This window comes from Nannospalax galili, unplaced genomic scaffold (assembly GCF_000622305.1).
Source record: "Nannospalax galili isolate Female #2095 unplaced genomic scaffold, S.galili_v1.0 scaffold267, whole genome shotgun sequence".
Classification (NCBI taxonomy): domain Eukaryota; kingdom Metazoa; phylum Chordata; class Mammalia; order Rodentia; family Spalacidae; genus Nannospalax; species Nannospalax galili.
The window spans coordinates 1,383,026-1,403,081 of NW_008357518.1; positions in this window are offsets into that span (position 1 = coordinate 1,383,026).

The following is a 20,056-nucleotide window of genomic DNA, read 5'->3' on the forward strand; positions in this document are numbered from 1 at the left end:
GTATATTGAAAGTATTGATCAGTTCTAGGAGTTTTCTGGTGGAACTTTTGGGATCTCTTAGGTGTAGTATCATATCATCTACAAAAAGTGATATAGTTTGAGCTCTTCTTTTTCAGTTAGTACTCCTTCAATTTCCTTGTCCTGTCTTACTGCTCTAGCAGGAGTTTGAAGCACTATGTCGAAAAGGAGTGGAGACAGTGGACATCTTTGTCCGGATCCCGATTTCAATGGGAATGCTTCCAGTTTTTCTCCATTTAGAATGATGTTGGCTGTGGGTTTGTTGTATATAGCTTTAATTATGTTGAGGTATGTTCCCTCCAGTCCAATTCCCTATAGGACTTTGAAGATAAATGCATGCTGAATTTTGTCAAAAGCCTTTTCTGCATCTATTGAGATGATGATGTGGGTTTTGTCGTTGAGTCCATTTACATGATTAATGACGTTTATTGAGTTGTGTATATTGAACCATTCCTGCATCTCTGGAACAAAGCCTACTTGATCATGGTGAATGATCTTTTTTTAAAAAATATTTTATTTATTATTTTTACTTTAGGTATATGAGTGTATTGTGTGAATGTATGTGAGTGCACCTATGTTGTACAGTGCTGCAGAGGTCAGAAGATGGCATCAGATTCCCCTGGAACCAGAGTTAGGGAAAGTTCATAGCCACCATGTGGGTGCTGGGAATCGAACCCGGGTCCTCTGCAAGAGCAGTCGGTGCGTTTAACCACAGAGCCATCTCTCCAGCCCCAGTGATTTGCAAGTAATTTGTTGAGAATTTTTGCATTGATGTTCATTAAGGATATAGGTCTATAGTGTTCTTTTTTGGTTGCGTCTTTACCCAGTTTGGATATTAGAGTGATGCTGGCTTCGTAGAAGGAATTTGGGCGTTCTCCCTCCATTTCTATCATTTTGAAAAATTTAAGTAGTATTACTTGGAGGTTTTCTTTAAATGTCTGGTAGGATTTTGCTGTAAATCCATCTGGGCTCGGGCTTTTTTTAGTTGGGAGGCTTTGTATTACTGTTTAGATTTCCTTATATGTTATGGGTCTGTTTAAACTGTTGATCTCTTCTTGGTTTAACTTTGGTGGTTCCCATTATTTTATATATCCATCCATTTCTTTTAGATTTTCAAATTTGGTAGCGTATAGGTTTTTAAAATATTCGCTTATAAAGGTCTGGATCTTTTGGTGTCTGTTGTGATGTTTCCCCCTTTCATCTCTGATTTTGTTGATTTGGATTTGCTCTTTCTTTTTTTTGGTTAACTGGCCTAAGGGTCTGTCCATCTTATTTAGCTTTTCAAAGAACCAGCTCTTAGATTCATTGATTCTTTGTATTGCTTTCTTTGTTTCTATGTCGTCAATTTCTGCTCTGATTTTTGTTATTTCTTCTCTTCTGCTGGGTTTGGGTTTCATTTGTTCTTGCCTTTCCAGCATCTTAAGTTTCAGTGTTAGGTCATTTATTTGGGCTTTTTTTGATTTTTTAATGTAGGTACTTAGACCTATAAATTTCCCTCTTAGGACTGCTTTTAAAGTGTCACAGAGGTTGTGTTGTATTGTATTGTCCTTTTTGTTGAATTCCAGAAATTCTTCTATTTCTTTCTTAATTTCTCCTTTGACCCACTCATTGTTTTGGAGTGTGTTGTTCAATCACCACGAGTTCATGTAGTGACTAGGGCTTTGTCCGGTGTTGACTTTGAGCTTTATTACATTGTCCTCTGATAGAATGCATAGAATTATTTCAATTTTTTAGTATTTGTTGAGGTTTGTTTTGTGGCTCAGTGTGTGGTCAGTTTTTGAAAAAGTTCCAGGGGGTGCTGAATAGAAAGTGTATTCTTTGATGCTTGGGTGGAGGACTCAAAAGATGTCTGTTAGGTCCATTTGATGTATGGTATCATTTAATTCAGACATCTCTGTTTATTCTTTGTCCAGTTGATCTGTCTAATGGAGAGAGTGGGGTATTGAAGTCCCCTATTATTACTGAGTTGGGGTTAATCTGTGTCTTAAAATCCTGTAGTATTGTTTTTATGAATTTGGGTACACCAGAGTTTGGTGCATATATGTTAAAGATTGTTATATCTTCTTGGTTAACTGTTCCTTTGATCAGAATGAAGTGACCCTCCTTATCTCTTCTGATTAGTTTTACTTTGAAGTCTATTTTAATCAGATATTACATTTGCAACCCCTCCTTGTTTCTTAGTGCCATTTGCTTGGAATATTCTTTTCCATCCTTTTACCTTAAGGTAGTGCCTGTCCTTGAAGGTGAAATGGGTTTCTTGCAGACAGCAAAGAGATGGATTTTGTTTCTTAATCCATTTACTTAGCTGGTGTCTTTTGACTGGGGCGTTCAGTCCATTGGTAGTTAAGGTTATTATTGAAAGATGTGTATTGGTTTCCATCATTTTGATTGCTGTTTGTGTTCTCTGTCTAATTTTGGGTTTCCTCTATTATACCTTTATTTATTTTTTTTTCATTGCCCCTAGGGTATAGTAGTTTCTCTCTCTGCTCTCTGTATTGCTTCAAGTATTCTTTGGAGGGCTGGTTTTGTGGACATGCATTCTTTCAGGCTATTCCTGTCATGGAAGATTTTTCTTTCCCCCTCAACTATAATAGACACTTTTTGCTGGGTATAGCATTCTGGGATGGCATCTATTGTCATGTAGAACTGGAACTATCTTCATCCAGACTCTTCTGTCTTTCATGGTTTGCATCGATTTGTCATCTGTAATTCTGATGGGCTTTCCTTTGTATGTGACTTGTTTTTCTTTTACTGCTTTCAGTATTCTCTCTTTGTTCTGTACATTTAGCGTTTTTACTATGATATGTCGTGGGGAATTTCTTTTCTGGTCCTGTGTATTTGGTGTTCTTTGTATTTCTTTTATTTGTATGGGCATGTCTTTCTTTAATTTCTGGAAATTTAAATTCTCTTCTACAATCCTGTTTAATATCTGGTCAACAGCATTAACCTGAAATTCTTCTCTTTCCTTTATTCTTATGAGCCATAGATTTGGTCTTTTCATGGTGTCTCACATCTCTTGCATATTCCATTCCCACTATTAACCTGAAATTCTCTTTCCTCTATTCTTATGATCCATAGATTTGGTCTCTTCATGGTGCCTCACATCTCTTGCATATTCCATTCCTGTGTTTTTAAAAATTTTTCATACAATTCTTCAACTTTATCATCCATTGTTGATACTCTGTTTTCCATTTCATTCATTCTACCAGCGAGGCTTTCCCCTGTTGTTTCAAGTTGGCTTATTGAATTTTTCATTCTTCATTTCTGCCTGAGTTTTCTTCAACGTTTCTATCTTTTTTGTGAATTCACTTAGAAGTTTATCCCTAGCTACTTTTAGCTCTTTGCTTTGCTTGTTTGTCTGTTCTTTAAATTCACTTAATTCCTTGATCATGTTCATGATTGTTCTTTTAATTTCAGTGTCCTGGGTTATCTCTAGGAGGGTTCTCCTTGTAGAACTCTTCTACAGGACTGGTGGAGTTTGATGGGGGACATAGTGTTTTGGTTTTCCATTTTGTTATTCTGATTTTGACATGTGAATTTCTTTTGTTGTTTATGATTCTGATATGAGAATTAAGTTGAAGTATGCTTCTGTTTGTTTTATTGGTGTGCTTTAGGCCTTTCCTTACTGGAAAAGCCATGCCTGGCTTTTCATATGGGTGCTGGGGATTTGAACTCGATCCTCAAGCTTGCAGAGCAAGTACTTTTTCCCACAGAGCCATCTCCTCAACCCCTGCATATGGAATTTCTTAGCACTAGTCAGCTGGTTGGTACAGGTTTCAGGTTCTCTCAGGTTTTATTTTGGAGGGAACTGATGGCTTCAGATCAGCTATTCAGGATTACCCACAGAAGCCCAAGTCAGGTTCCAGTCAGGTACACTCAGGCTTCCTTCTAAGGCTTGAATCCCTATTAGCAGGAACTCAGAGCAAAACTTGGGAAGTTTACTAAGGGCGGGGGGTTGATTTTGGGACTCTCAGTTGGTCTCCTGTGCTCTCAGCCCCTCTGCTAGAGGGAGGCCAGTACCAGCACTCTCTGCTGGTCTGCTGAGATCACAGCCACTACAAAGATGAAGGTGGGAATCCACCCTCTCAGGCTGTCTGCTAGGATCTCAGCCTTAGCCTACCAAAGCAAAAACTGTCCTCAGGCCTTGGGAGGGCCCTCAAGAAATTATAGGTAGGGTGATGGGTATGGTGCAATTAGGGGATGCTCACCACCCCGTGGAGGCAGAATCTGGGTGCTCTCAGGCAGTCCCCTGTGTTCTCAGTCCCTATGCCAGAGGGAGGCCAGAACCAGCACTCTCTGGTGGTCTGGTGAGATCCCAGCCAATACACTGATGGAGGTTAGAACCCATCCTCTCATGCGTGTATGAAATTCTTAATAAAGTTTTTTTAAAAGTCAAATAAAAGGTATGTACCACCATGGCCAACTGACACCCTGTTCCTTAACTATGATTGATTAGGCAGGCTGATCATCCAGCTCTCAGGATCCACCTGTCTCTACCCCTAGTACTGGAGGGACGGACACAGGCAGCCAAGCCTGGTTTTTCATATGGGCGCTGGGGATTTGAACTCAGGTCCTCAAGCTTGCAGAGCAAGTGCTTTTTCCCACAGAGGCATCTCCTCAACCCCTGCATATGGAATTTCTTAGCACTAGTCAGGTATGCTGGTACACCCTGTAATTCTAGTCCTCAGCAGGTTGAGGCAGGTGAATCTTGACACTGAGGCCAGTCTGAGCTATCTAGTGAGATACTTTCTCCAAAGACATCGGACTGGGCATGTAGCTCAGCAGCAGAGCATCTGAATAGCACAATCAAAACTTCAAAAGCCATTGCCTTTGATGTGAAGCCACTCTCCTGCCATCAGTGGCTGTTCTCTGCGTCTCTTGTCCCTCTTCCCCTTCTCTGTCTCCCATCCCCCTCTCTCACTGTCTCCTCTCTGTATGTGTGTGTTTACCTTAGAATAAACTTATTTTTACACTGAGACTCTTTGGCAGAAAATTATAGGTAATATTATATATAATTACATGTAACACATAATAATATATTATTCTGTTCTGTTAGCAAAGTTATCTAAGAAGTACCGTCTTGTCGTTCACTCTCTAGTAAGTAAAATTATGGATATGGTTAAAATGGTTTTAACTTCTAATTTCGATGAATGGGTTCCAATCTTTGCTTTATTTGCTTTTCTCGAATCTACTTCTATAGAGAACACAGGAGGGAATGAGAAAACAGGAACAGAAAAAGATAACCTGAATTGCAAGCCAAGGGCAGGGGGAAATGACAGCAAGAGGAGGGGAGGAGAGAGAGGGGAAAGGGGACAGAGGAGAGTGGGGACCAGAGGCCTGGAAGTAGCAAGACCTGGAGGAGTTTAGAGGATGTGTTCAGAGTTCACCAAGTCCTTTGCTCTTTGAGCCCCCAGTTATCTTGAGAGTGGACACACCGGTATCACTAAGTCATCTGGTACCTGAGGACTTCTGTTTAGAGGAGCTGGGGGACCCTGCTTATGGGTGTTTTGATAGGAACCTTGTGACAAGGCATCCTACTCTGGTTCTAGATCCTTCTGCTTGGTGTTATGATCAGTGCTTTCCATCAGAAGCACTTGTGATGGTGTTGGTTCCATCCAGCTGTGGGAAGTTGAGGGGCCGTACAGGGGAAGGGAGAAGGTCGGGTAGGGAGAACTGCTGACTTCCCCATGCAGCTTCAGTCTGCTTGTCACAACAGAGAAGCTGGAGCTCAGAGCTTAAGTCACAAATATTTTTGTTTTTCAGTTTTCTTTCTCTTGCCTAATGTGGGCCAAAGCTCAAGTTCTAACCCCGGGGCAAATATACAAGGTTATAGGGCAGGGATGTCTCTCCTCACTGTGTCTGCACTCCCAGGACCACAGGAGCTCTTCCTTACCTGCCAGCACTGAGTCTTCTCTCTTTGACTGCCGGAGGAAAAATGAGCTTTATTATCTCCTTTGACCTTATTCTTCCTGTGCTGTGAGAGGAACAGAAACAGGAAGGAGAAGCAGCCAGGCCTCTGCTGCACACCTTTATCCTTCTAGCATTGGAAGTATAGGGAACTGTTCTCTTGCAGGTGGACTTAATATGTACATGAAATCATGAGGCCTGACCTCCTGGTCCAGAGCTGTGGCAGAGTCCATTTTCTATCCTAGGACAACAGGTGGCTAGGACCCAGAGGAGGGAACTATGGACTACTACTGGGGAGGCCAGCACGTGAGAGGGCATAGGCTGGGAACTCAGGTGGGAGCCATGATGCGAAGAAGAATCTGGCCTGACATCCTGACCTTCGACACATTCCCTGGTCCCATCACTGAGGATGCAGGAACAGCAGCTACTTCTACAGGCTGCAGCTACAGTCTCCCTTAGTCCGATAGTGCCCTGGGTCACTTACGGACCTGTAATCCCAAGCACAGGGCGGCAGCTTGGTAGAAAACACTCACATACTGTGGTGTTTGTGTTCTTCTTCACACTTTGTGGGTTCTGAGTCAGCAGGAATGTTATCTGAGGGGCCCAAGACAGGACCAGGCACAGCCAGCCTGCTAAGTACGCAACTCTCAGAGATCTGTTTTCCTGAGCAAGCTAGTGGAAAGAGCAAAGTCTGAAAGTGAACTATAAATTTTGCTGTATAGGGCAGAAACGTTCTGAAAACAGCTCCACTGGCTCTGGGGGTGCAAATGGTCCCCCGAAGCCAGAAATCAACTAGAAACGTGCAGGAAGGAGCTCAACCAGCTCTCTGGCCAACTCAGGCTTTCTTATCAATAATCCAAATGCAGAGATGGCACAAATATAGAGATATATTGAAATATACTGAAAACGTGGTCCACAGTTTAAGGCTGTTCAAGTAAGACAGTTCTACTAACTTGGCAATAAATAAATGGAATAAATAGAAAAATCATCCTTCATATAACAGACCCCTAAATGAATTTTGAGTTGGTCTAAGTGAGAATTAACATAAAGAAGGTGGTGGTAATTTTGTTAGGGATTTCCATGGGGCTATGAGTTCATGAAAATTATACATTTGGAGGAATCCTCTGAGCTGTGTAGCTTGCTTTATTGATAGTACTACTCTGTCTGTTGAGAAAGTGAACACAAAACGTTTAAAACAACCTAATATTTTGAAGCAAAACATTAGGAGGACTTTTCCTGTGAACATTCACATCTTCAGTGGAACTGCTGTGAATGTCCGACTGGGATTTGTATGTCAACCTAGAATGGAGACATGCTTCAGATCAGTGTGATGAAGATTTCTCCTTCACATGATGATCTGGGGATGAAGCTTGAATGCCTCAAGGGTCCACTGATATATAGATGTAGGTGATATAATCAGCAAGTTCCAGGTTTATTGATTCTGTCACCTGTGCCTTTTGCCTTGATTTTGGATGCCTGGTGTAACTAGGGGTCAGGGTATGAAGTGCAGCCCTTGTCCGTGTCTGTTCACTCTGGTTTCCAAGCAAAGACTTTTCACTAGTTTCTCATCTACCCATGTTCCAGCAGCTTGTTATTTTGTTTCATATTATTTAGTAACTACAACTTTCTCAAGAAGTGGATGAGACCAGGGTCCTGATGACCCCTGAGAGACAGTCCCCAGGGTGGGACTGTGCTGCAACTGTAGGGCACTTGGCCTTTGAACATACCCTTTCGGTATGGCAGGGAAGCGACTTTGTTTACAGGGCAACCGTCCTCCTGCTTGCCTGCTGCCAAGAATCCAGCTCCTTTCCCAGAAATGCTTCTCTATAGAAGGAAGATAAATATCCCCTCCCACCAGAGTTAGGGAGATAACTGTGAACTGTGTGCACACCCAAAGGCCACACTATCTGAGCATATGTGCTGTAGGAATCTTTCATGAGAACACAAGGGCACTGGGGACACCTGGCAGGTGCCTGGGTGCCGCAGTCCCAGACCAGGAGAGCAGTAAGCACAGCAAAGGCAGGAAGGTAACCAAATGACCCATGAGTGCCAAAGTAAAGAGCAAAGCAGAAGCTGAGAAAGGGGGTCTGAGTGTGCAGGTGGGTAGGAAAGGCCCTCACATGTGCTCCATCGCTGAGACATAGATGGTTAATCAAGCGTCTGTTTCACTTGCACCTGGCCCAGAGGAGCACATGTAAGAATACCCAGAGCCAGCAGGATTGCTTCTGTCTGAGACCCTGGAGCAGCAGGAAGAGGGCAGGTGTTCTGTTCTAAGACAAGGAAGATAGACTAGACACCTTGGCTTTCCTTGTAGAGGATGAAGAGACTCTCATTGGGTTAGAGGTAGAATTTAAGTACATCCTTGGCGAAATTAAATGAAGGAAAAGAGATATCTCAGGCAGTTAGAGTTCCTAAAGGACTTATGCAGGTGGTATGTGGGGAGGATGAGAGTACCAGAACAGTTTGGCAGGGGAGACTACAAGGGCCAAGTGAGTTCCTACAATACTGCATGGCTTCTGCAGAATGTGTGTCTGTGTATACGTATGAATATGTATGTATGCCTGTTTATATGTATGATATATATGTATGTGTACATACATACATGTATGTATGATGTATACAGGTATGAATGTGCATGTGTGACTTCATAGTGTATATATGCATGTGTGTGTCTATTGTGTATTTACGGTGTATGTATGTGTATATGAGTATTTGTATAGTATACATATGTGTATATGTATGTATATATGGTATCTATGTGTCTGTATGGTGTCTGTATTAGTGTACATGTATGATATATATATATGTATGTGTCTGTATCTGTGCATATATATGGTGTATACATGTATGTGTGTATGTTTTTATGGTGTATGTATGTGTATGTGTATGGCATGTATGTGTCTGTGTCTGTGTGTGTCTCCATGTATGTATACATGGTGCATGTATGTGTGTGTGCCTGTATGTATGTATGTGTGTATATGTGCAAGTATGATGTATGCATGTGTCTCTGTATATGTGTGGTATGTGCATGTGTCTGTATATATAAGTATATGTGTGATGTATGCTGTGTGTGTCTATATGGTATATGTATATGTGTGTCTGTATGGCATATGTGTGAGTATATATGTATGTCTGTGTGTGTATGTATGGTGTATGTCTTGTGTACATGTGTATGTCTCTCTGTGTTTCTGTGTACGTGTGTTTGTGCATGTGGTCACCTCAGTGCTTCCTTGCTGGGCTGAGAGAGGGTGAAACACACATGACAGTTGCCTGCAGTTTGAAGTGCTGTGAGGTCTAGAGAGTGATAGAGTTACAATGATAAAGGAAACTATCCACGAAAAGGAGCCCAGAGCCTTTGATGCTGACACAGCTCACCATTCGTCTCTGCATGTGTAAGGGCAGCTTGAGCTGGAGCACAACATCTATCTCTGAGAAGCACCTTTTGCTCAATGAGAAATAGCCACCGCCTGTCATTCTAACATGGGATGACCACACTGGAACTGTCCATCTTCCAGATCATTCTGTGGAAAAGCTAAAATGAGCCTGGATTATGTAAATAGACATATCCTGAGGTGAATAAGAGACCTTCCAGAGAATTTTCCTGGGATACTTTACTAAAAATAACCTCCATGGCAGTTAGCTTCCTACACACTGGAATAGTGCTGTGTGGCGTCCATGTGGAGACATACAGGGATGCCCTACATTCGCATGTCTGTGTGGGAGAGTATACCTACCATCCAGGCCGTGTTGGTCCAACAGCAGTCATGACTTGATGACTGTTGCCTTAACTGTTGTGACCTTGACTTTGTCTATTGCTCCCACAGCATGATGGGATGATGGGGACCCTCAACATTTCAGTCAAGAAAACCTTTAAATGATTAGAAACAGAAGGACACAACAGTGATAAGAGGGTTGATTCATCATCAGAAAGAAATACCCCTAAAGGTTATATATCCAGAGAGCTTAAAAATGCGTGAAGCAAGAACTGACAATGATGCAAAGAGAAGTTAGGAGACACACAGAGATCCAGAGTCTGCAGCACTTACCTCTTGATAATTGAGAAATAAAGCAAATAGAAAACTGGTGGATTTAGACGACTCGAACATTACCTACCAATTTGACTTAACACTATAATGTTTCAAAGACACACAGAATCTTTACCAAGATATGATTATTTTTTGATGGTTAAGTAAAAGAAATCCAAACGCATGTGCATACAAGGAATGTTCGTAGCTTGTTAATTTAGAATATCCCAGATACAGGCACAACCCAAAATTCTACCAAAAATTAGCAGTTAAGCATACTGTGATAGGTCCCCCACTGTGGGACCACTCAGCGGGAGACACGCAAGAACTACTGACATTATGAATCAAAGGGATAAACCCCACAGCAGCTGAGCCCCAGGAGAAAAGTCAGACTCTCCAAAAGAACTTACAGCACAATTGCAAAAAATTATATAAAAATAGGGCAAAAATTTTTCCAAATCTACAGAGAAAAATTGGATTAGCATTTACCTGGGCAAGAGTGGAGGTTGTAGCTGGGATGTTGGGTAGTGAGACAGAGCAAAGAGAGATAAGGGGGTGGAAAGCCTGGCTTCCTTGGCAGTGGCAGTGGCTCCCAGGGGTGCACATGTGTGAAGTTCATTAAATTGTGCACTCTTGAGATGCCTCAGCAGAGACATTAAACATATCAGTAAGCCTGGAATAGCTGACATGAGAGAGAAGAGTTTTCTTTCCTTCATTTCTTCTATGTGTATTTGTGTGTATGTGTGTATATGTGTGTGCACATGTACGTGCATGCCTCTGGAGACCAGAGGTCAATCTCCAGTGTTGTTTCCCTGGAACCACCTACCATGGTTTTTGAGACAGGTCTTACACTGGTCTATAACTTGCCAATTAGGCTAGGCTGGCTGATTAATGAATCCTGGGAATCTGCTGAGCTCCATTTCCTCAGCTCTGGGATTAAGAGTTTATCACTGTGCCCTGCCTTTTTGCTTGGGTTCAAGGGATTGAAGTCAGGTCTCATGCTTGCCTGGTAAGCACTTTTTCAACAGTGATTTCCCCAGACCTGCTTCCTGTAATAGTGGGACCTAAGTTCACAGGTCACTTGGTGGTAAATGGTGTCAGAGATTCTATGTACCATCTGTGAGCTCTACTCCCTGCGGACCCTCCAGTGACCAGCATCTGAGGAAGAAAAGGATTTCCTACCAACTCAATCATAGAATAGCTATTTTAGATAACCAGAAACTTGGTTGAGGGTATGACAAAAGGACTCATTCACAGTGAAAAAGGATCCAATCCATGCTGGTTTCCAAACAGGGCTTTCTTTTGGGGGTTCCAAAGCTCATGACATCTACCCCCACCTCCTTCTTCTTACTGAGAGCTGACTCTGTCATAACATGTGGACTTGACTCCTTCAAGGTTTATGTAGGAGATTCAACACAGTGGCAGGGAGGATGGTTCTAGTAGATTCTGGGACCTGAAGAGATACTGTCACTGGGAGCAGTCAAACTGAAGCCCTAGGAGGGAATCAGAGCATCACTTTGGGGAGGGAGAGATGAGAAGAGGTACCAGGTCTGAGCTCCATGGAGGACAAACTAATTTACCTGCCAAGGACTCTCTTAGATTCCTTCCTCAGATTCATAAGAATGATGAAATAAAGAAAAGATCATGAACAAAGCTCTCTCTCTCTCTCTTTCTCTCTCTCTCTCTCTCTCTCTCTCTCTCTCATAATGGCCTGGTGCTCATGAGCCAGTCTTCCCCAGGATGTAGGATGGTAGCCACGCCATACCCCTGTGCTCAGGATTGCTTGTACTTTGTAGCAATTGCAATAGCACAGATATGTAATAAGTGCTGTGTCACATCAATGATGTATAATACTGTGATCTGAAAATACTTTTCCACTTATTCCAGTGTCTTCTTAGATAGATAGGTGATAGATAGATAGGTAGATAGGTAGATAGATAGATAGATGATAGATAGAGTTTTAGTTTGGTTTCCTGTTGCTCTGAAAAAACACTGACCAAAACCAGCTTGGGGAGGAAAGGGATTATTTGGCTTATGGGTCACAATCCATCAAGGGAAGCCAAGGCAGGAGCTCACAGCAGGAACCTGGAGGCAGGAACTGAAGCAGAACCATGGAGGAATGCTGCTTACTGGCTTGCTCAGCTACCTTTCTTACACAACCCAAACCCAGCTGCTCAAGAATGGCACTGCCCACAGTGTCCTGGGTCCTCCTACACCAACCAGCATTTAAGAAAATACCTCAAACACTACCAGAGGCCATTCTGATCTGGGTAACTCCTCAACTGAGGTTCCCTCTTCCCAGGTGACTCCAGTTTGTGTCAAGTTGATAAAAACTAACCAGCACAATACATAGATAGATAGACGATAGATAGATATAGATAGATAGATGATAGGTAAATAGATAGATAGATGATAGATAAATGTCCTCTCTCCCAAAGACAGTGGAGAATGTTATAAGGAAAACAAAAGAAACAAGCAAAATCTGCCAAATAAAAACCCAATGAACTGGAGCACTGCCTGCTAAAATCACTAAGTAGGAGAACTGCACAGCCAATTAAGCCTGCTGGCAGCCAGGAGGGAACAAGAGATTTAAGGCTCTACAGACTGTCCTGTGAGGGTGGACGGTCTTAGAACTTCTCAGTCATGCTCCTGGCTTGGGGAGGACTGGAACCAGCTCCCACAAAGCATGTGAGCAGCATTCATTAGCATACAGCTTGAAGCATCCTTCAGCAGAAATCAGATCCAATACTGAGGTAGATTTCATCAGCATGTTCATTTTATCCCAGCACTGATCCAGTCTGAAGATGGGCTCTGGGCCGTCCAGATACCAGCCTCTCTCAGATGCTCTTCAAGTGTTTCTTGGAAATTAGGCTTGGGCAGCTCTGGATGGCAGGAGATAAGCAGGGAAGGGCATCAGTGTGGAATACAGATCTGACTAATTGCAGATGAGGGAGGGACACAGACTAGATAAGCAGGGGTAGAGCCAGCTCATTCCTTAAAATGTTGGAAGTCCCCAGGGGAGCCATTCTAGAAGACACAGAGGTAGCGCAGAGCAGCTAAAATGCAGAGTCTCTGCTTCTTTTGCAGAAAGCGGTGGTAGATCTGCTCTGGAATCTGAGGACTGAGTTCTCCCTTGCAGACTGGTACAGTCTTTCTTGACCCCCACCATCTCCATCCTGTGACCTGGGGTATGTGTGAACAGTCCAGGCTCCCCACCAACCTTGACCTTCCGAGCAGAAATATCCACTGTAGATTATTTACCATGTGCCTCAGCTGGTATCAGACACTTGGGGGGACCTTGGTAAAAATCGTCTGAGATTTTAGCTTGAAAACACCCAGAGCAGGTGTTGGCACCTGGGGGAAGTCTTCTTCCCCCCATCCTTCCCATCCATTCTTTTTCCTTCTTCCTGTCTTCATGTCTTCCTTGAGCATTTATTGAGTGACTGCCATCCCATGCCACTGCTGCTAAGACTGAGAGGGAGAAGGATCTGTGGAGATCTCTGGACAGGCACCAAAATAACCTGGCTGGTGGGATTGTTTGATGCCTATCACCTAGACACTAGAGAATAGCCTAGACGCTAGAGAATTCACCGCAGGCATCTTTGCCTGGTTATCACAACGTCCATCTTTTAGATTTGAGGTAGAGGCCAGCCACCCATGATCTGTGACAATGACACTGAGCAGTTTCTGTCTCAGATCCAACACTTCCAAAGGTGAGGTATTTTTGACCCAAGCTGAAACACAGATTCTGTGCGGGGGCAGGTGAGCCCTGTTGAAAACATCTGTATCTTCTTGACACAGCAGGAGGAAGGGGTTTCCATTACTGGGGGCCCAGGATGTGGTGGGTACCTTGAGACTGTCATAATGTGCAGGGAGGGATTCAGTTGGCGATAGACACATGTTGTTTTGCACATTTATTATTTTCCAGGACTAATGTGAAGACTGGGAATACAAAGACGAATAGCATGAAGCTCCTTCTTGAAGGAGCTGGGGGCTCAGTGAGACAAGATAAGTATTCACAGCATATGTGTGTCTCCCAGGTCTCTTGGCTGTCATTGCATTTTGCTAAGCATTTTCTATTTTGATGGGTCACTTCATACACACACACACACACACACACACACACACACACATGTATATATATATATACGCTTTTTGAGGGCATTGGTAGAATTTAATGTCTGCCCTCTTCCAGTGTATTGATTGATTTTCTTTTGAGACAGGGTCTCCCTGTAGCCCCTGCTGACCTGGAACTCGCTATGTGGATCAGGTTGACTTTGATCTTACAGAGATCCATCTGCTTCTGCCTCCCAAGTGCTGGGATTAAAGGCATGAACCACCATGCCGGGCTCAGTGTTTTCATTTTTAACAAATAAAAATTATATATATTTATAGTTCCTATAGTTCCTCATATATGTATTGCTTTGAGTAGAACACTTAACACTACTCAGCAGTTTTAAGTATGCAATATACTGTTTTTAATTGTTGTCAGAGATAGGGCACAACAGATTTCTTGACTTCATTCTTCCTCTCTGAATGAAATTTTGTATCTGTGAAGGCTAATATTGATTGTTAGCTTGATTGGATTGAGATGGGGATAGGAGATTAGTAGAGTACTCTTTCGGTAAGGGCTGTGAGGGTGAGTCCAGAGATTAACTTAAACTGGAGACCTTCTTTGGATGGAGGTTACTGGATTCTATAGTCTGGGGCCTGCATGGAATAAAAGGAGGAAAGGGAACAAGTTCTCTAGTGCAGACACTGTTTTTCTCATAGCTTCTCATCATAGCTTCCAGGATGTGAGCTCTCTCTGCCGTACCCTCTCCACGGTGACGAGCAGAAGGCGCTGTATCTGAGCAAAGCCCTCCTTTTAAATAACTTTTCTCAGTATTTGGTCACAGCAACATGAAGCTAATACACAGAGTTAGTTTTACTTCTTCATTTCCAATTCAGATGCCATTTTAGTCTCTTTCTCACCTAATTATGGTTGAGCACAAGTGCTGAAAACAGGTTCCTGCTTTCAAAGATGGAGAAGCTGTAGACTTTTCACTGCTTAGCCTGATGCTAGCTGTGGGCTTGTTATCTGTGGCCTGTTCTAGTTTGGTTTCTGTTGCTGTGATAAACACAACGAGCCAAAGCAACTTTGGGAGGAAAGGGTTTATTTCATCTAACACTTTACAGTTCATCATCCAGGGAAGCCAAGGCAGGCGCTCAAGGCAGGAACTGAAGCAGAGACCATGGAAGAATGCTGCTTGCTGGCTTGCTCCCAGGTTCACATGTTTGTCCACAGTTGCCTGGGGGCATTCTGTATCAATTAGCAACTGAGAAAATGCCTCACAGACATGGCCACAGGCCAGTATGATGAAGGAAATTCCTCAGCTGAGGTTCCCTCTTTCCAGGTGTGTCAGGTTGACAATTGAAGCTTATTGTACGATGGCCTTTGCTATGTTGATTTATATTCCCTCTACACATAATTTGAGTTTCTTTTTTAAAATAAAGGATGTTGAATTTTGTCAAATGCCTTTTCTGCATCTGCTGTTTCTGTAATGTACCACTGTCATAAGCTTGTGCTTGTTGGATGCTCCCTGACTCCTGGGAAGAGGCTCAGCTGATCACAGTGAACCACCTGTCCATGCGCTGTTGGTTTGCTTTGTTGTGTTCTGTTGACGTTTTCTTCCATGTTCATCAGGGAATTTTGTTTTCATGTAGTGTTCTTATCTGGCCATGGTAATGGGGAAAGCCAGGGCTTTGTAAATAAACTCTGAGATATTGGACTCACAAAGATCCTCCTGCCTCTGCCTCCCAGCGCTGGGATTAAAGGCATGCGCCACCACGCCCTGCTTTCAATTTTCTTTGGTTTTTTAAAAAAATATTTGAGAACAATTAGTAGTAGTAGTTCTTTCTTAAATGTTTGGTGGAATTCAGCATGAGTCCTGGGGTCTCTCACTTACTTTAATAGGGGAAGTTTTTTGTTTGTTCTGGTTTTGTTGTTGTTTTGTTTCCTGTCTCAGTTTCCCTCTGTGTGACTGATGTGCTATGACTTGCCGTGTCTTCATGGTTCACCTTGACAGGCTGCTCATGTCAAGGGGTGTCTCCATTCCTTTTAGATTATCTACTGTGATTGTTCACAGTAGTCCTATAACCTTGTGTATTTTGGTGCTGAGTTAAAATGTGTCCTTTCACAATCTGATTTCAGTCTTCTAGACCTGCTGAAACTTCACTGATTTTGTTTATGTTAAAACAAAAAAACCAAAAACAACTTAGTGCTGGAGAGATGGCTCAGCAATTAAGAGCACTGGCTGTTCTTGCAGAAGACCTGCGTTGCTCAAATCCCAATACCCACATGGCGGATAACAACTGCCATGTTCCTGGGGATTTGACACCCTCTTCTGACCTCTGTGGATATTGCACTGTATGGGTTCACGTACACACACGTAGGCATAACACTCATATACATAAAAGTTAAAAAAAATTTATAAACCAACTCTTGCCAGGCGTGGTGGCACACACCTTTAGTCCCAGCACTCGGGAGGCAGAGGCAGGTGGATTTCTGTGAGTTTGAGGCCAGCCTGGTCTATGTAGTGGGTTCCAGGTCAGTTGGGGCTACAGGGAGACCCTATCTCAAAAACACCAAACAAACAAACAAACAAACAAACAAACCCAAAACCAACTCTTAATTCTGTCAATCTTTTTTCTTAGTCTCCACTTCTGCTCCTGTCCTGTTAATTTCGGGTCTACCTTGTTCTTCTTTTTCTCTCTTTAAGGTACAACATTAGGTTGTTTATCTAGGAACCTTCTTTAATGTGTTTACTGCTATAAACTTCTTTCTTAAGCTTATTTTTGCTGAAGCTTTGTATATTGTAAGACTATTTTGTTTATTTCAAGTCATTTCTTAACTTTAAACTTTTTTCATTGACCACATGTTTGCTTAGGAGCAGGTTGCTTAATTTCCATTTATTTTGAATTTTATAGAATTGTGGTTGGAAAAGATACGGTATGATTCCAAAATTTAGTGACTTACTTTGTCGTTGATTTTATATTTTATGCTGAAGAATGTTGTGTGTGTGCTTGGGAAGAATTTGAATCCTACTGCAGTTGGACAGAATGTTCTAGACATCTTTGCAAGTTCTACTTGGCCGAAAATATAGTTCCAGTCCAATGTTCCCTCATTAATTTTTTCTGGATGATTTGTCTGTTGTTAAAATCACCTCTTTGTGAATTGGGGGAGGTATGTCTGTATCTCTCTGTCTTGGCTTTGCTCAAGCAGATGGATCTGGTTAGGTCAGTGGCAGAGCTGTGGGTGTCCTGGAGGCCCTGTAGTGGATACTGATGGCCTCTGTCTTCTCCCAACACATTGGCTGCCAATACTACTGGTGGACTTTTCTATGGGATACCTCTTCCTAGGCCCTTCTTTGCAATTCTGCAGAGCTCTCCCTGAGTCAGACAGGATACTGTATTTGATTTATACTGGGGTGTGTATGTGCTTGTGTGTGTGTGTGTGTATGTGTGTGTGTGTGTGTGTGTGTGTGTGAAGGCTGGAGTCTCTGACTCTCCCATCTCTGTCTGTCTTACCCTCATTTTTTCCTGGGCTTCCCTCCTGTCTTTTGCATCCATCCATCTCTCTGAAGTGAGCACATCAGTACAGAGCCCCAGTGGCTCTTGGAGCCTACCATGAGCTCCCAGCTTGGGACAGTTGGCTTGTGTGAGGCAGTTATGAGTCAAGTGCTGGTTTCCTCTTTTTAGCTGGGTTTGGAAATACCAAAGCACAGTCTGTCCTTCTTGTCATACTCTGATATTTCTGTTTTAGGTTACAAAGGAAGCATTGAGGTTTCAGAAATAAAACCTCAAGTTGTTAGCCAAACATGTAGAAGTCGGCAAACATCACAATTGTACAATATATGTGGTCATGGGAAGCCAGGCCGAGTCGTGGACTGCTGGAGGCTGTATTTCTCTCTATGAAAATTGTCCCATAAGGTCTGGAGGGGAAGGGTCTCCCTGGCAGACTTCTACTGCCTCTTTTCTGCTCACATCCAATTCAGCATGCTTCCCCAAACTCCACCATAGCTGTTGATAACACCTGTCGGCCTTCATGGTGGACATAGCAATCCTTCCTCTTTAATGATTCTACCTTTGGGGCTGGAGACATGGGTCAGTGGTTAAGAGTACTGACTGCTCTTGCAGAGGACCTAGTTTTGATTCCCAGCACCCACATGGCAGTTAACAACCATCAGTAACTCCAGTTCCAGGGGATCTGATGCCTTCTTCTGACCTCCATTGGCATTGCACGGCATGGGTGCATTAACATACATGTGTGTATGTAAATACACTCATACATATAAAATAGAAATACTACTAATAAAGATCCTTCCTTCTTTCCTTCCCTCCCTCCCTTCCTTCCTTCCCTCCCTCCCTCCCCTCCTCCCTCCCTCCTTCCCTTTCCCATTCTAGATGCCAGGCAACTACACTCAGAAAAATATGACTGGACCAAATTCATTAGGTGCCAGCTTTTAAGTCAGTCACCAAGGGAGAGGGGGAATCGGCATCATTCCAGTGTAACCATGGCCCCAGCCCTGAGTGCCCTGAAATGATAACAACATGAAGGTCCCTAGGAGCCCCATACTCCACAATCCTCCCCTCCATGAAGAATCCTAGGAGCCTCTGCTCTACTCCCTCCTCCATGAAGGATCCCATTAGGCCCTGCTCCACATCTCCCCGCCATGCCCTTGACATGAAAGACACTAATAGTGGGAAGGTTTGTGGCTGTGCTGCTGCCAGTGCTAAAGATAAACACTGCTTTTCAGAGCTGAGGGGACACAAGCAGAAGCACTTAGGTAAAAGGAAAGACAAATTAATTAGCTTGTCAAATCCTCAGCTAGCACAGAGGGAGACTCTTGCAGAAGGAAGCCTGTTCCCCAGGAGGTGGAACGTCCATTTCTTTCCATAGTTCCCTGTTCCAAAGGTGTTTGTCAGTTAGCATAGATTTCACAGTGATTATATAAGATGGATCGAAGAATAGCATGTGGCATTAAATAAGTCAAACTGATCTTAAAGTTGCGTGTGTGTGGATCTTAAAGGCTACACTCTTGAAGCGTGATACCATTGTTTAAAATGAGAACTCAACTAATATTGAACACAAAATTGTGGGGTTTTTTGAAAAACAAAAGTAACAGGATTTATTAAATCTTCAAAAGCACATTTCAGCTTAATCGAGCATTTTAATGTTAAATTTTGCTGTCAATCATGATTTGAATTTTGCTGACTATCATGAAGATACAAGTGCAGTTAATGCTTGGACGCCTGGCTATATGCAGAGTTCTGACCATAGGTGACACTCTGATGATGCTCACTGTAACATTCTCCTGGAGGGAGAAGTTGGGAGGAGAAAGAACTAGAAACCTCTTGTGTAGATCCCACCACTAGTTTCACTGAAAGCTGCTCTGTAAGTTGTAATTACGTTCTGTGAGGAAACTAATACTGCTATAATATGGATTCACATCCTCTATGACCACATGACTCCATTTGGCTATGACACATAGAACTCTGAAAACTGCCTCAAAGATATTATTAGTAGGCCAGGTACGGTAGTGAGCACCTTTAATCCCAGCACTTGGGAGGCACAGGCAGGTAAATGAATCTGTGTGTCTGAAGCCAGTCAAGGTTACACAGTCTCAACAAACAAACACTAGCCAAACAACAGAGGACTTTTACTAGAATCTCATTTTCTAATGCTCCCATGCTATGACTTTTTTTTCTAATCAAAATAATAAAAAATTCCTACAAAAATCTGAACCTACTATTGATGATCACTGTTGCTGTGTTTTATAGCAGACGTTATGTTCTAAGATCCACAGTTACAGAGCTGTAATTTGAGATTTTTCAAAGTCACAGGAAAGCTGTGCCAAGCACATTATAATAACTACACGTGTTTTGTGATTATAAAGAAATATCCATCCAGAAGGCAGATGGCATTTTAGACATCAGTGCACTAGTTTCTCCCTTTCTGAGCCTTGAGCTACAGGCTTTCATGTGGCTCTTCTGCTGGGCCCTCCTGTGTCTGAGATTTGCCAGGATTAACTACACTAGTGTTATAGTTTGCCTTCAATTGCCAG